The sequence below is a fragment of the Psammomys obesus genome, unplaced genomic scaffold (genome assembly GCF_907164565.1).
Source record: "Psammomys obesus unplaced genomic scaffold, mPsaObe1.curated_primary_1811, whole genome shotgun sequence".
NCBI lineage: Eukaryota > Metazoa > Chordata > Mammalia > Rodentia > Muridae > Psammomys > Psammomys obesus.
In genome coordinates this window covers 27,171,971-27,186,919 of record NW_026593286.1, presented here as the reverse complement: position 1 = coordinate 27,186,919, position 14,949 = coordinate 27,171,971, and the positions used below count along the sequence as shown (strand labels likewise).

The following is a 14,949-nucleotide window of genomic DNA, read 5'->3' as shown; positions in this document are numbered from 1 at the left end:
TTTTGCACAATTCATCATGGTCACTCTGCAGGTCCAGCAGGACATACTGCTGATTCTTGCCCTGTGGCTTTGTTTGGGAGGACTGATTTTTTTTTTTTTTTTAGTGTCTTTGCTGGTCACACAGTGGATCTTCCAAGCAGAACCAAGATGGCACACGCAGTCTTTAAAGAGATGAGTTGATACATAAGATGCAGAAAAAGTCTACACAAAAATGCTGGTCCTGTTAAATATCTCTTATGGCTCCTTCTGTCTCTTTGCATTCAGGCTGTCCATCTGGCCCAGGCGAGCTTCCAGATTGAAGCCTTTGGCTCCAAGTTCATTCTTGACCTCATACTGAACAAGTAAGTGTGCAGCAAATCCTTTTAGGAAGCAGGGAAAGTAAAACTTCATTTCTAAGACTCACCAAAACGACATCTGCTTTGAAGCAACTGGTATTTTTCTAGTGTGTTATCTGGCCAAGAATACTGGTAAGTTGGAATAGTAGTAATGACTTTATTTTCTTTTTCTGAAAAAAAAAAAAAAAAAGACACTGAACATGTTATGTGTCCCAAATAAAGAACTTACATGTTACAATTTTAATAACTTTTCCCGAGTTGTGATAATTAGATACTTTCATGTACATAAAAAGAATGTTCTTGATTACTGTAACTTTGCCTTTTTTAATCTCCTTCCCACCTCAAACACCCACCCTTCCCCCTTAAGTCTCCTTTCTACATTCATATATTATTTTCCTTTTTTGATATCCATTGAGTTTTAACCAGAATTGTCTGTGTTACCATGGGGTTTGAAACTGTTCATTGGATTCTGGTGGGCTTATCAGTGGGTATGTAACTGAAGATAATTACCACCCCTCCCCCAAAATCCATCAATAGCCAGTAGTTCAATAAGGAGGCATAGGGCCCTGTTAGCCCCGCTCTGATCCATGATTGACTGTTGAGGGGCCCAGTCTTGTCATACTATGACTTTAAAAGGAATAAATATTTGAAGTAATGCTAGTTAATTGAATGCTAACTGTAGTAATTCTGATATAAGAAGCATAATAAATTACTGACTGACGCATAGTTAGACTTAAGTCTAGAAATTTCTTTCGTTTTGCTTTTTATAATGCAACACACATGACTTATGTAGGAAGAAGAAAGTAAACAATGACTCACAAGCTAGCTATTTTGAGAAGGTTCTTTGCTTCATAATTCGCACCAATGCACATTCTTTGAAACTTTGTACTGATGAAAATTTACCCTATTGTCTCTGTGCCTGTGTTTATGCTGATATTTAAACGCTTTTTCCTAAGTTGGAACAGTTTGTTCAGGTGTTCTTATGCAAAGTGTGAACAAGAGCTCTTGTCTTAGCTAGGACTGAAGAGTTCACACTGAACTGGCAATGGGGCTTTGGTGAAGGTGGTTTCCCATATGAGTGTCTGTAGTTACTGAGACTCAGACAGAATTTTCAGCTCTCATCGGTAGTTTAAGAAGGACTACATTTTATAAGACAATATTACTTAAGTAATATTCATATTAATGTTACTTAATATTAAGTAATACCAGACGCTGTGATGCAGGTGACCGCAGCCCACATCTGAGGAATTGCAGAAGACTATTAGATTTCTTGTATGCCAGATTCTGTCGGCTCTGCAGAAAGAAAGTTGCAGAGTAAGCTTGGGTGCTCCTTACTCGGGTGTTATTGCAGCCTGAAGTCAGAATGAATCAGCAGAACTCAGGCTTTCTGTGTTAAAGATACTGCAGGTTTTCTTCTTTGGTTGACTTCCAGTTCACCGTGCCTTGTCAGCAGGGTGCCTGCAGAAGGGATTGTCTTGCCAAGTCTTAGGCTATGTTGAGTACCAGGATGTGGCTAATTTTAGTTGGTCTCAGTCCTCTGCTTATTTGACGCTGCCTGAGGTGCAGGCTGCAGTCAGGACTGCAGTGTACTTTGGAGGCCATGCTTACCGCTGCACCGACGGCTGTGGACTCTGAATATTCAAATATCATGACCACAGCAGAACTTCCCAGTCAAAAAAGTGATGTCTGAGAAAGGGTCACATGCGGCGTCCTAGCGTGCTTCGAGTTATGGAGGCAGACTAGAAGATACTTATCACTAGCATTTAGCATGCAAAGGAACCAGGCTGAACGCCTATCATGAATATCACTGCTTGAGGAACTGAGTCTAGTGGGGGATGGTGGATAGAGAGAAATAACTTTCGAAGAGTGTGAAGTGCGCTGTGCTAAAGGTTAACTTGGAATGCCGTGGTAGTGTGAACAAACCCAAAAGGCTTACTTCTTGGTGAGTACAAAGCTAGTAAGTGAAATCAGTGAAGAAAAGTTTATTATGTGCAGCCAGTAAGGGCGGCACTGGGAATAGGCTGATTCCTTTCCCACACAGAAGGCTAGGGATTTCATTTGGAAGACTTATTCATATTCTTACTGGAAAGCGTTGTCATTACGTGTAGACCCTCACACATTCTGAAGCGTGCTCCATGGGAGGCATTGAATAAACTTCCTTATAAGTCATATGTTTAAAGATGGTGGATGGGAGTAGCTAGGGAGTATGAATTCTCATATAGAGAATTTAACATTATATGAACAAAGTTTACTGTGGTAGCCTGGAGGAAAAGTCAGCAGTTTTGCTTGGTTTAAACTGGTGCCTAATCTGATTACAACAACAACAACACAATCTGAAAGGATGTCAGTAGCCATTTAAAGGAACAGCGTCTTATTTTGCATGCACCTAAAGTTTCCAGTTTTGCAGCTAACTGTCACCCAAGGAGAGGCATGGTGGAATGTGAGAGTACATGTTAGAAGGGGTAATGTTGGAGACCTACTTTGTAAGACATGTGGTTATCAGCAAGGAAAGTATTGAGAAATGGGAGGACGAGGGAGATGGAGAAGATGGAGAAATGCATCCAGGCATGGAAAGGTCAAGAGAGAAACTAGAGATGGATTGTCTTTTGGGGTAAGATATTTATCAGAGGACTCGTTAACACCACAGATAAACAGATGGGTCTGGTGGGGATCTGAAGAGAGTTAAGACCCACCAGGCTAAGCAGGCGTTCCTTCTTACAGATTTCAGAGAGGGTGGGGAAGTCTCACGCTATGGAGCTGATGTTTAGCCCATAGACTTCTCGCAATCAGGTTATTTCTGATTCTCAGGCAGCAGGAGAATTGGGAAAGCTTAAGTCCTTTAGTCTGTGTGTTTATCATAGAGGGTGTGTCACCTTAGCCCCTGATTGCTAAATGTGCTTGGCAAAATTGCTTTGGGGAAATGAGGACTGCAGACGTCACAGACAGCATAGTTGGTTGTCTGTCATTTTTTTTTTTTTTTTTTTTGAGGCCTAGGTAGCACCTAACCCAAGTTGAACAGATCTGTGATGGTATGTGGTAAGAAGGGGCAGGGGCACGTGATGAGTAATGCAGTGCCTGAAGGGAATGTTGGCCTTTTGTAGAATTTTTCATAAATTACAGGGTTAAGACAGAGGGGGATAATTCTGCAAATCTAAGCCTAGGCGTAGCTTAACTTGTTGGGTTCTGGAATCTAGGTCCAGAAGCTCATGTCATGGAAAAGCCAATCCTTAGAAGATGAGCAAAAGGCTTTTTCAGTGGTCAAAGAATGGAAAAGAGGGAACTTTGCCCACATATCAGTATGTTTCAAGGAGTTGAGTTCTGAATGTATAATACAGAGGGAGAGAGATATGCTTATACAGAGTAATATACCTGAGAACAGGTGAAGAACTTTTAGGAACCCAGAGATACCTCTTTCCACTCCTTTCAAAGTATGATAGTTCTTGATGTGGAGGTGAAGGAGAGAGATTAGGTGACTATATTAAACCAGAATGTTAGTGTTTGGGACAAATAATTTTTCAGTGGTCAGCATGTCTGTTTGTAGAGCTGAGTAGAGTTAGATGCAAAGGTCAAGACAGAAGAAAAGGAGAAGGAAGAGGAGGAGGAGGTGGAAAAAGAGGCAAGTAAACAAACAACTAAATAACAGCAACAGCAAAAACTAACAAACCCCACACTAAGAAGAAAAAGATGCTAAACCTTTTAATTCCTTTCCATTCACCCAAGAGGACATACTCAGGTTCCAGTAAATTCCAGTAAAGAGTTGACAGCTTTAAAGTTCCTTGACCATTAGTCCAGGGAGCCTCTATTATCATAGGCCACACATCAGAGATGTTACCCATGAGGCAATCTCGTGGACAAGAATAATGTGTCACCCAGCTGCCTGACGTTCAAAATTAGTGATCTTGATGTTGACTGAAAGCAAGTGAAGCCTGAGTGTTTACATTCTTTTTCCTTGATAAGAAACTCATGGACGTTCTGGTACTTATGCCCAATTTCTTGGGAGTCATTCCCGAGGTTGTAAAAGTCATGGGTAGTAAACAGAAGTCTGGTTCACAGGCAATGTGAGGGGACGCTTTTAAGAAGTCTCCAGTTGGTAAAAAAAGAAAAAAAAATCATTAGAATTGGTTTGATGGGATGACAAAGCAGAAAAAAAAGAGGTAAAGCCCACAGAAGTGTCTCGATTGGACAGAGTGTGTCTAGAGGGTAGTTGGATAAAACTCATGGGGAAATGGGAACTGGAGGGGGTCGCCTCGAGAGTCACTTCCGTTAATGACAATGACGAATGCCTTTAAATGAAGGAGGAAAGGCAGAATAAAGAGAATTGGGGGGATAGGCAGGAGGTGGGGAGAGGACCCTGTGAAGGTGGACAAGTGAGTGGGGAGTAGGAGGAGAATCAGCAGAAGAACGATGTTGACAGTTTCAAAAACCTGATTCACGTCATTATGTGCAGCTGAATGAGCTGTTAAGTCAGGAAGCAATAAGCATCCTCTGAATTTTCCAGTTGATTTGCCAGTGTGGTTGGAAGAGAGAGGTTTTAGTGAAGCTGGGAGTCTTTAGGGGAGCCAGTTACAGAGCTGGGAATGAATGAGAGAACACAACTTGGGGGACAGCAGATGGCCACTGCAGAATTGGTTGAGAGCAGGCGTTAGAAGAAGGCATGGTTATCAGTGCTTTTGCGATGATGGAGCGAGTTAATACACCGAGAAACAGATCTGATGTGGAAGGCTTTGATGATACAGAAGGGGTAGTCTATGGAGCAGATACTTAGGGAACATTCTCCATGACATTGAAAACATGCTGTGGTTCATGCAGCATGACTTCTGTTGTCCCAGAGCTGCTCACTGGTCACTGATTTAGAAAATCGCAGGACTTGCAGGTTGTTGAATGTTTTGGATGCTTAAATATTCAGGCCACACAATTGGCTCCAAGGTGACTGCCCAGTCTACCAGCATGCTCTCCTGATTATTTAAGAGCACATACCTGGAATGTCAGCACTTGGGGAGCAGAGGTAGGAGGATGACCTGAGTGTTCAAAGCCAGCCTGGTAAGCCGTAGGCCGGCTAGGGCTACATAGAAAGACCCTGTGACAAATAAACAGTAAAGTAAATGCTTGCATGCTGCTGACCCATACTCAGGGTAGAGAAGGTAGAATTTCCACCGTGTACCTACATTCTAGGTGGTTAATCAGGCAGAGATATTATTGAGGGGAGAGAGAGAGCGAGAGCGAGCCCTGCTTGGGTGAAAACTGTAGGAACTCAGCAGTAGATTGCTGTAACCTAAAACTGGGGACCTGCAGACACAGAACATGGAGACTGAGAAGGCTGCTTTATTAGTAACCAAGTGAGCCAAGAGACGCAACTCAGCATGGACTATGTGGGCGCTGCTGAAAGCTGTAGTGGAGCAGCAGCCACGGGAGAGGCAAGGCTGTGTGGGATTCTGAGTAGCAATCAACCCCATGGCAGCCATGGAGGCATTCTCCTGTGCATAGAGCATTACTCCGACTGGCTCTCATATTCTCCTTCTCCTAGAGGGTGCTATGTGGGTACATAGGAGAAGAAAACAAGGGAATGGTACCTAGTGGCATTGTATAGATTCAGATGATGTCAGGGCTCTCAGGGTTTCTGCGTGCATGGGAATGGCTCCAGTAATGAGTTAAGTAAGAAAAAAAAAAAAGGGGCAGGATTAAAAAAGAGTGTTACTATGATATATCCAGAAAGGTAGTTCTGGTTCTAGAAGAGCTCTTTCTTTGAATTTCCTGGGACTCGGGTGTGTATGATGCATATCTAGAAAACATCGATTTACAGAGGCATATATGCACACAGTAATTTGCTCATTAAAAGCAGTTCATGCTGTACTCTTGAAAGAAGAAAACAACTTCACTGAAATCGTTTCAGTTAGGTTAAATAAAGAAGCCGGCTTTCATGCTGACTGACATGGTTAATTCATCCTTCAGTTAGTCAACACACTGAGCATCTAGTTTGTGTAAGACGCTGTGCTGAGCAGCGTAGGGAATTCAAGGATGTGTGAGAGATTTTTTTTCCCCTCTTTCCCAAGAACTCACAGTTAAAAGAAAAAAAAAAGAATCCAAGTTAGAGAAATGAAATTAAAATGCACACAGATGATATTAAAACACACCAGTTGGTTATACGATACCAAATGGCCAGCCTGGAAAACATACATACATACAAATCACATTATACAGACTGAGAAGGTTGTATTTATTTATTTAGGAACACACACACACACACACACACACACACACACACCACCACCACCACCACCACCACCACCACCACCACCGATAAAGGAAAAGAGGCCATGAATTTGAAAGAGATCAAGGGAGTGGGTGTATGGAAAGGTTTGGAGGAAGGAAAGGGGGAAATGATGTAATTCTCTTATAACCTCAAAAAAGTAAAAATATATTTTAAAAAATCTCCATCGAAAACAAAACCATGATGGAGAGCGGCTGAGACGCCTTGGTAATGGGAGAACGTTCCTCCGGTGAGTGGGTCCTCTGGGCTTCACGGGGTGCTGCTGTAGAGCACGGATCCCTGCTACAGGAGCCTGGCGTGAGGATCCAAGGGAATCATGGGTAATGGAAAGGTGAGTCTGGGAAGGGAGACTCTACCAAACTGAGGCTGTTTGCTCTCTGCGGCCGCCTGAAGGTCTTGCGCAGAGGAATCCTGGCACTCTGCACGCTCAGCTCCTGCCTGGCAGTCATGGAGAGGCAAAGGAGTTCGGTTGAGTTCACAAGCTCCAGGCACTTGCCGTCTGTGAGCTGCTTCCGAGGAAAGAGACCATTTGGTACTTCCTTCCAGGTGGGGCAGACATCTCTCACGCCATCTCTCAGGTAGTTCTTCAGCGGCTGGTGGCGTGTGTGCTCAGAATTCCGGTGCAGAGAGCTTGTGCTAGAAACGGTGGGAAGCAGACTGGCCTGGGACCAGCCCTAGGTTGTGGGACTGTCTAAGAGCTTGAATTCTGGACTTTCTAACTCCTCTTCTAAGATGACCGCTTTATGTCACTGCACGCAGCCGTTCTCTCCCCTCGGCAATTAGAGTCCCCGCTCACTTCCTTTTGCACATTCGAAGGGGTGCAGGGCATTTGGGGTCTACACTGTGTACCCTGGGTCTGCAGTGGAGGTTATCAGGTGACACGCGCTCAGGGCTTTTGTCCGAAGAAGTTAGGGTCGCACAGGGTATGGAACACGTCTGTGTCTTCAGATGCTGCTACTTTGGGAAAACGCTCCTTTCCTAAGTTGAAGGGGTGTGTAAATCATGCCAACGATGGTGCCAGTAGAGCTTCACCTCAGCACTTTGCCCATATTGTGTTCAAACTCCTTAAATAACCCCTTAAAGGAGCTGTACTCATCTCCTCTGCTTCTGGGCAGTCTGAGACCTGGTGAGACTCGGTTGCAGTTTGGAATTCCAGCCTGGTTGGATTCTGTGGTGGCTCTCTAGTGGTTACGGAGCTATCAACATCTTAGAGAGCTGGGTGTGGCCCTCAGGATTTCATAGGCTCCTGTTGACTTTCCAGACTTTCTCCACCAACATTTAACAATCCAAAGGACACACATAAGGCTCCAGTTGCATTTAAAACAGCCCCGTGCCTTGGGCATGGCCGTGTGTCCTGAGCTGACTTTCCACTCTTCCACAAATTAAAGCTCTCTGAACTTCAGTACCCCATCACGTATGACGGAACAAGGTTTTTAAAAAGGTGATTAGTTAAAACACATGCTTTTGAGAGAGTCCAGAATTCATTAGGAATGGTTTCCTCATAAGAATGAGAAATCTGAGTAGTCATGACTTTACATAGACACCGCATGAAGATCACGAGATGGTGGCCTCTGTAAGCCAGGAAGAGGCCTCCAGAGTTTAATCGGCCCTGTTGACACTTCTTTCCTGGGTTCCCTAGACTATGAGAAGATAACTTGTTTGTTTGTTCATTTAAGCCACCACCCTGGTTGGTACTTTGCTTATGGTTCCACAGCCTACAGACTCACCATCCTGATCCAAGTCAGCCAGAGAGGCAGCATTAAGTGCTGCTGTTAATAAGGGAATCTGTTCGTATCTTACAGCTGATTATCCGACGGTCATTTCCAGGGGCTGGTTTGAGGCTGTGGTCTCTTTTGCATTTAGGTGTTTCAGGAAGATTGGAACTATTTTGATAATTTCAGAAAAAAAAAGTTTCTGTGATAACGAGGAACCTTAAAAAGCTGTTTCCAAGAGCACGGATCCTGATTTGACTGTGCCACATGTAATATGACATAGTTGGATTTCATGTGCATGGCCTGGAGTACACGAGGGAAACGTTCTCCTGCCAGGGGGAAGGAGTTGCAAAGGGATCTCACCCTCTCAGACCTTTTCTCCTGTTTAGTTCTGAACAATTTGGTTCTAGGGGTCCAGATGGCTCTGATTTTTGCCAAATTCTCTCTGACAAGATAAGAACTTCCCAGGTCTCTCCCTAGACATTTCCTTCTGGACAGGTAAGCTTTTGTTGGATGCGTTAGGTATTATTTACTGCTGATGAGTCATCTTTGTGTTGGTGGATCAGGCCCAGACACTGTGGAAAATTTAAAATAAGATGAGTATTCTCCAAAAATTAGCAGGCTCTGGTTTTAGCTGTTTGCCATGATTGTCCCATCTACACAAAAAGGGCCTGAGAAGAGCTTTCACAATTAACTACAATGATAACAGCAACCTTGAAATAAAATCACAAGCATTGTTGTACACCCCTTTAATCCCTGCGCTCTGGAGAGGCTGAGGCAGGCAGAGCTCTGTGAGTTTGAGGTCAGCCTGGTCCCTAGAGAGAGATCCAGGCCAGCCAAAGTTACAGGATAGAGAGACGCTGTCTCCCCAAAACAAAACAAGCCAAATGTTGGTATTCCCACCCCCTCCCCTGCCTCTTATGCTGAGGCTTGAACCGGGGTTGTGCATGTAAGTCAAGTGTTCTTCCTCAGGTCTACATATTGACTCTTGCTTTTCACAGACGGACAAGATCTAGCTAAGGCGTGCCTTCTGCTTTAGAGCAAGAAGCCCTGCCACCCCAGGTCTTGCTGTCTATTGACAACAATCGTCATGGGAGGAGTCTTCAAGGTTGGGAATATCAGAATGGCCTCAGGAGCTAGCTTTAGGGTTTTTTTTTTTTTAGTTTCCAAGAGCTCATACGATTGTGATGGCCCGGAAGAGAAAACCTGGATGCTACAGCAGAGAGAAAAATGTAACAGCTAAGAATTTATACCAAAACCGAAAGACTCTAATTGCCTGCCCGTGGCATCTCTGGGCACTTGTTATCCAACACAAGATATAAAATATAAACCTAGTGAACCAAGGAACTATTTCCTGACTGCTGGATAAAAGGGGATCCCGTGCAGGTAACCAATGTGAGGGGGAATATGGCCGAATAAACCAGAACTTGATTCATTCTTCAGAGCGCTTATTGGGTTTTGAAGACAAAAATTTTATATAGAAATCCTAGCAGAGGTTAGTCATGACAAAATGGTCAAAAGCACAGCAGGTTCTAAGTGAGTAGACATTGGGGATGGGTTCGTTGCGGTAGTTACTGAAGCTAGATCTTAATTTTCTGACAGTTGAATGAGAAAGGCAATACCCTGGCTTATATAGTTTTCACTATTTGGTAAGAGTTCACCTGTCTGTCTGCAGATAAAATTGTTTTCCTGCCAAGGAGGAACTTAGCCTTACAGTCCCGGTACGGTAAGACATTTATCAGCATTAGGGTTAATATGGATAGCCGTCATCTTGCAAAGGAGCAGCGATAATACTTAGGTGGGCTTCCAATACTGATCTTCTGTATGAACCAAGTGCATGAAGTTCTTTCTAACGTCAGTGAAATGACCAATACATTTCCACTGATGGAAGGAAGCCTTTCATAAACCATCCAAAGTATTTTATTTCATGATGTTTATTGCATGTCTGCTGAGTGGCAGGAAGTGTTAAGGTCACAAGAGAGGGATCATCTCCTCACAAAGCTTACAGGATGGTGGAGGAGAAAGATCGGTTCACAGGCACTTCTTGAAGGTCCTAGAAGTGCAAGAGTAAAGATTACATGTGATTCTAGTCACATGGGAAGGACATGTAAGTTAGATTAAGGGTAGGAGTGGCTGTGGAGCTAGATGTTCATGGAAACTGATGTTTCAAATTAGACATGAAGTTTAATTTTAAGAGTTGGCCAGGTTGAGATTTGAATGTGGAGACCTAGAGGCTTGGATTAAGAGAAAATGGAGGGGCCCTGGGGAGGTCAGCAGTTAAGAGTGCTGGCTGCTCTTGCAGAAGGCCTGGGTTCAATTCCCAGCTCCCCCCCAACCCCCACTATGGCAGCTCACAACTGCCTATAACTCCAGTTCCAGAGGATCTGATGTGCTCATACAGTTATACATGAAGGCAAAACACCTGCAAAGTAAAAATGATATGTTTTTTTGAAGAGAGCAAATTAAGGTCAACAAGATAAGCAAGCTTCACAGCGGCTCCTAATGACAGCTGGTAACAGAACCTGGGACTGTCCATTGTCAAAGCCTCTAGGAACTGAGGCATTACCTTAGTTCATTTGTGAAGCTATGGCAGAATAGCCCAGAACAGCGGAAATGCATTCCTGCAGTTCTGGAGGTGGGGGAGTCCAAGATCAAGGTGCAAGAAGATTTGAATGTGGTGAAGGAGTCTGCCTCAGGATCTTAGAAGGACAAGCATCATGTCCTCACACTGGGGAGGAGATGGGAGGTTGAGGTGGCTCTCTGAAGCCTGTCTTGTAATGACACTGATCCCATTTTATGTGAGCAGAGCCCTCATGGCCTCGGCATTGCCCCAGAACCTACTTCACTATGCCATCACCTGAAGGTTAAGTTCCAGTTTGAGTTTTGGAAGGACACATGCCAGATGTATTTGAAAAGTCCTGTAGATGTGAACCTTACAGAAATGAAACAGTATGAGCTGGCGTTTTCACGTTGCCTTGTTTTTATAATTTCTATTCCGTGCATAAATCTTGTCCTAAACAATGATTTATTAAACTTTCCTCTTGATTCTGTGTGGATTTTTGTAAATTCACAGCTTGATATCAGGCAAAATGGCTCATTAAGATCATTGGTGGTTTTATTTATTTATTTATTTATTTATTTATTTTTCAATAAAGATTGTGTTATTTCTAGCATCTTTCTTTTGGTGATTCACAGGCCAGATTCACCATAGAAAGCCATTTCTCTGCTCTTTTTAAATTAATTATAAATTAGAAGCCCCAATATTAGAATCCTAACTACAGCTGGTTCTGACTTGCTTATTAAAACGCACTCTTCAGAAACGTCAGTTCTAATTCATCTTCCCCAATGATGTCCATGAGGTTTAGAAGAAAACAACTCATAGGAACTTAATTTTTTTTTAGTGAAAACGTTCAAGTCAAATTTAAAGAATTAAAATAGCATTTACCTTTTTATAGGGATATCTTTTAAGTAAGAGGCTAAAAATCTCTAACATACCATCTGGGACACATTTTCCCTCTTCCTCATTTGTCTTCTGTCCAAGCAAGACCACTCATGCGATAGATCAGACTTTCCAGTGTGACTAAATATTCTTATACTGGAAGGACAGACTGTATCTTTTACAAATCCCTATGGGTTCTATTTTTAGCATCCCTTCTAGCTTTATTGGGATGTAATTAGCAAAACTATACTTTTTAATAATACAGTGTATATTTGTCTTGACATCTGTATCTATTGTAGTTAACTACTATGCTCAGGCTAACTACTATGCTACTAATTGCTCTATCACCAGCATAATTACCCTTTCCTGTTCCATTTCTTCCTTCTCTTCCTTTCCCTCTTTCTTTCCTCCTCCTCTTTCCTCCTCCTCTTTCCTCTTCCACCTTCTCCTCCTCTTTCCTCCTTGCACTCCTTACTTATTTTCTCTTCCCTCTTCTCCCCTCCTTTCCCCTTCCCTCCTTTTTCTCTCTCTCCCTCCACCCTTCTGTCTTCTTTTTTTGTAATTTTACCAAGGAGGGCTTTCTTAGAGACATAACAGCATCAGTTCTCCTGCTATTGTTGCTGTTTCTCCGCCAAGCTAGCCTGACTTGGCCTTAAGAACATACTCTCCTCTCTAAAGATATTCAAACAGTGGTGATGGGGATGGGGGTCTTCATTTGACCTTCCAACCCACCTCCCTTCCTTCTGCTTTCTACACAGAGTTTGGCTATAGGACAAGAATGAGACTTAAGTCCTAAGGAGCGCACAGTTTAGGACTGAATCAGGGAAAGGAGGGGCTTGTTACTGAGGTTTTAGGCTGAGTAATTCAGGGATGACTAAGTCATTCAGGCAGGAAGACAATTCTTTCTGAGCACCCATTAATTTTCCTAGCTGAGTCACCAACCTGCAGTGTTTACTAACTGTACAAATGATAAACCGTTTTCTGTTTTGCATCTTTTTTTTTTCCTAACTAATGTCTCTCCCTGATGCATCTTCAACAGCGTTTTATAAGCTGCAGAAAGAAGTTCTGATGTTTTAGTGGGAATTAGAAATTCACCCATGCCTCTTTAGCTTCGTTCCTATGACGTCATCAATGCAGTCTTTAACGTAAACATTAAAAATCTGAGAGACAGCAGCACTTTCGGGAGTAAATAATCTTGCTACCTCTTCATGTAGCTTAGCACTCCTGGATTCTGTGTGTGCTTTTGAGTTAGTGAACTGTGGAAAAACAGCAAACTGCAAGAAACCATTAGATATTCCTTTTCATAAAGGCAAGGTTTGCATGACTGTGGATTCTAGGCAGGAAACTGTTTTGTACCCAGCCCAGTGAACAAAATACTCACTTGACACCTCCCTGCTCCGAATATGTATTCCTCCCACACTTCCTCAACTCGAAGATGATGTATCCTTACTACGGAAGAAAACAAGGTCTTTTGAGAGTTGGATTTTAATCACAACATTATTACTTCCTGGTGGTGTCCTCAGTTTCTCCGTCTATAGTTTCCTTCTTGGTCCCTTGTTTCTGAGTGAAAGGGGGCTGTCCCATGAGCTGTCTGTCCTTGTTGGAGTTAGCTGAGTGTGAGTGACTTTTGAATCTCTGCTTTGAAGGCGGAGGGCTTTACAAAGGCTCCTAAGGCTGATGAAAAGAACCTTCATTAAGACACATTAGTGAAAAATAGTAGTGCACCTGTTCACGCATTTCCTGTTTCGAAGGACAACTTGTACTTTTTCAGTAGACTTCTTATCATGAGAAGCTGGGGTTAAACTCTTAAAGGTGCAGCAGGTTTGCTCCCCAGTCTTGCCCCCGACTGAGAAGTCTGGGGGTGGATCAAGAGCACCCCCAGGTCTGACAAGAATGATTCTTAGACTAGGTCAACCGGCAGCAGGTCCTTGTTTCCTGTTCTATATGCGTGTGTTTCCTGTTTTTGTACTTAAAAGCCACTTACTCTTGGGCACTGAACGCTACTCTACTTTAGCCACTTACCAGCACCTTTTGGAAAATGGTCTCTGAGATTGCTATTGTCCTCAAGAAAATGGCCAAAATTTTGTTCATATATGTTCAGCCAGAGTACAAAAGAGTACAGGGCCTTTTTCAGGAAGAAAAAAAAAGTTTCAGAGAGAATTTTTCTAATACACAGAAGCCCACATTTCGAGCATGTCAGGCCCTATTTATAGGCCCTCCCTGCTGTGCTCAGTACTGTTGCACAGCAGGGCATTTTTGTAGTGTACAAAAGGGCATTTTAAAGTCCTTTAGAACTTTCTGCAAGGTGAAAGCCATCTCAGGTTGAAGGCTGCCAGCGTCGCCGTCTCAGGGCTTCACAGATAAGATAAAGTCAGTACCCCCCCCCCCCCCCGTCATGAGAGGACCATTCAGAGATGTGCATGGATAGACAGCTAAATATAATAGTGCTCTCCTGCACTAACGTGAAAGAGGATGTAGTAACGTTCTGTTTAGGATTAAGCCACAGCAGCTGGAACACTGTGTAGTTTCTTCTTCAGACAGAACATTAGGCCTGATTCTAAAAATTAATCTGCACCCGATCTGCTTGTATTGGGGAGAACATGACAGATGCGCCATGACTTTTTCTTTGTCTTACTTTAGAGATGATGGCACTGTGTAGAAAACATCAGTGTGACAGGAAATGCTTATACATTTACTGTTTACTATTTGTAACAACCGATGTGCAGCTACTTCAAAGCAAGTCACCACTTCGAGACTTTAAAAGTTCACATGTGAAACCGTAAAACTTTATGGATGATGGTAGCTATCTTCTCCCATGTTAGCTGTCAGTCAGCAGAAACTTTCCACCACTTAGGTACTAAAAAGAATTTTCCAGGCTGGCAAGATGGCTCAGCATGTAAAGGCATTTGCCATGCCAGCCCGGTGACCTGATTTTGATCTCTTGAGCCCACATAAAAGGCGGGAGAAAACCAACTCCATAAAGTTGTCTTGTGACAAGCACTCCCAAGATACATTTTCTTCTTCTTTTTTCTTTTTTTGTAATTTTAACATAATGTTTATTGAATCTTAAGTATATTGGTAGTGAAATCAGTGCTTTTTCATTGATTCTGAAGAATAAGAGAATCTACCACTTACAAGAAAGCATGCTTTGGAGAGGTAACATGGCCCTCTGGATTTCAAATGAACTTTAGGTTT

General features: G+C 43.0%; 1 protein-coding gene across 2 annotated transcripts in view; it reads left to right on the top strand.

The window, feature by feature from the left end:
- Positions 1–281: 281 nt before the first annotated feature.
- Adam23 (ADAM metallopeptidase domain 23) overlaps positions 282–14,949 on the top strand; it is a 113,614-nt gene continuing 98,946 nt past the window's right edge. For both annotated transcript variants that reach the window (XM_055616871.1, XM_055616870.1), the window contains exon 1: positions 282–341. The gene's annotated coding sequence lies outside the window, so the exon portion shown is untranslated. The remainder of the gene's footprint in view (positions 342–14,949) is intronic.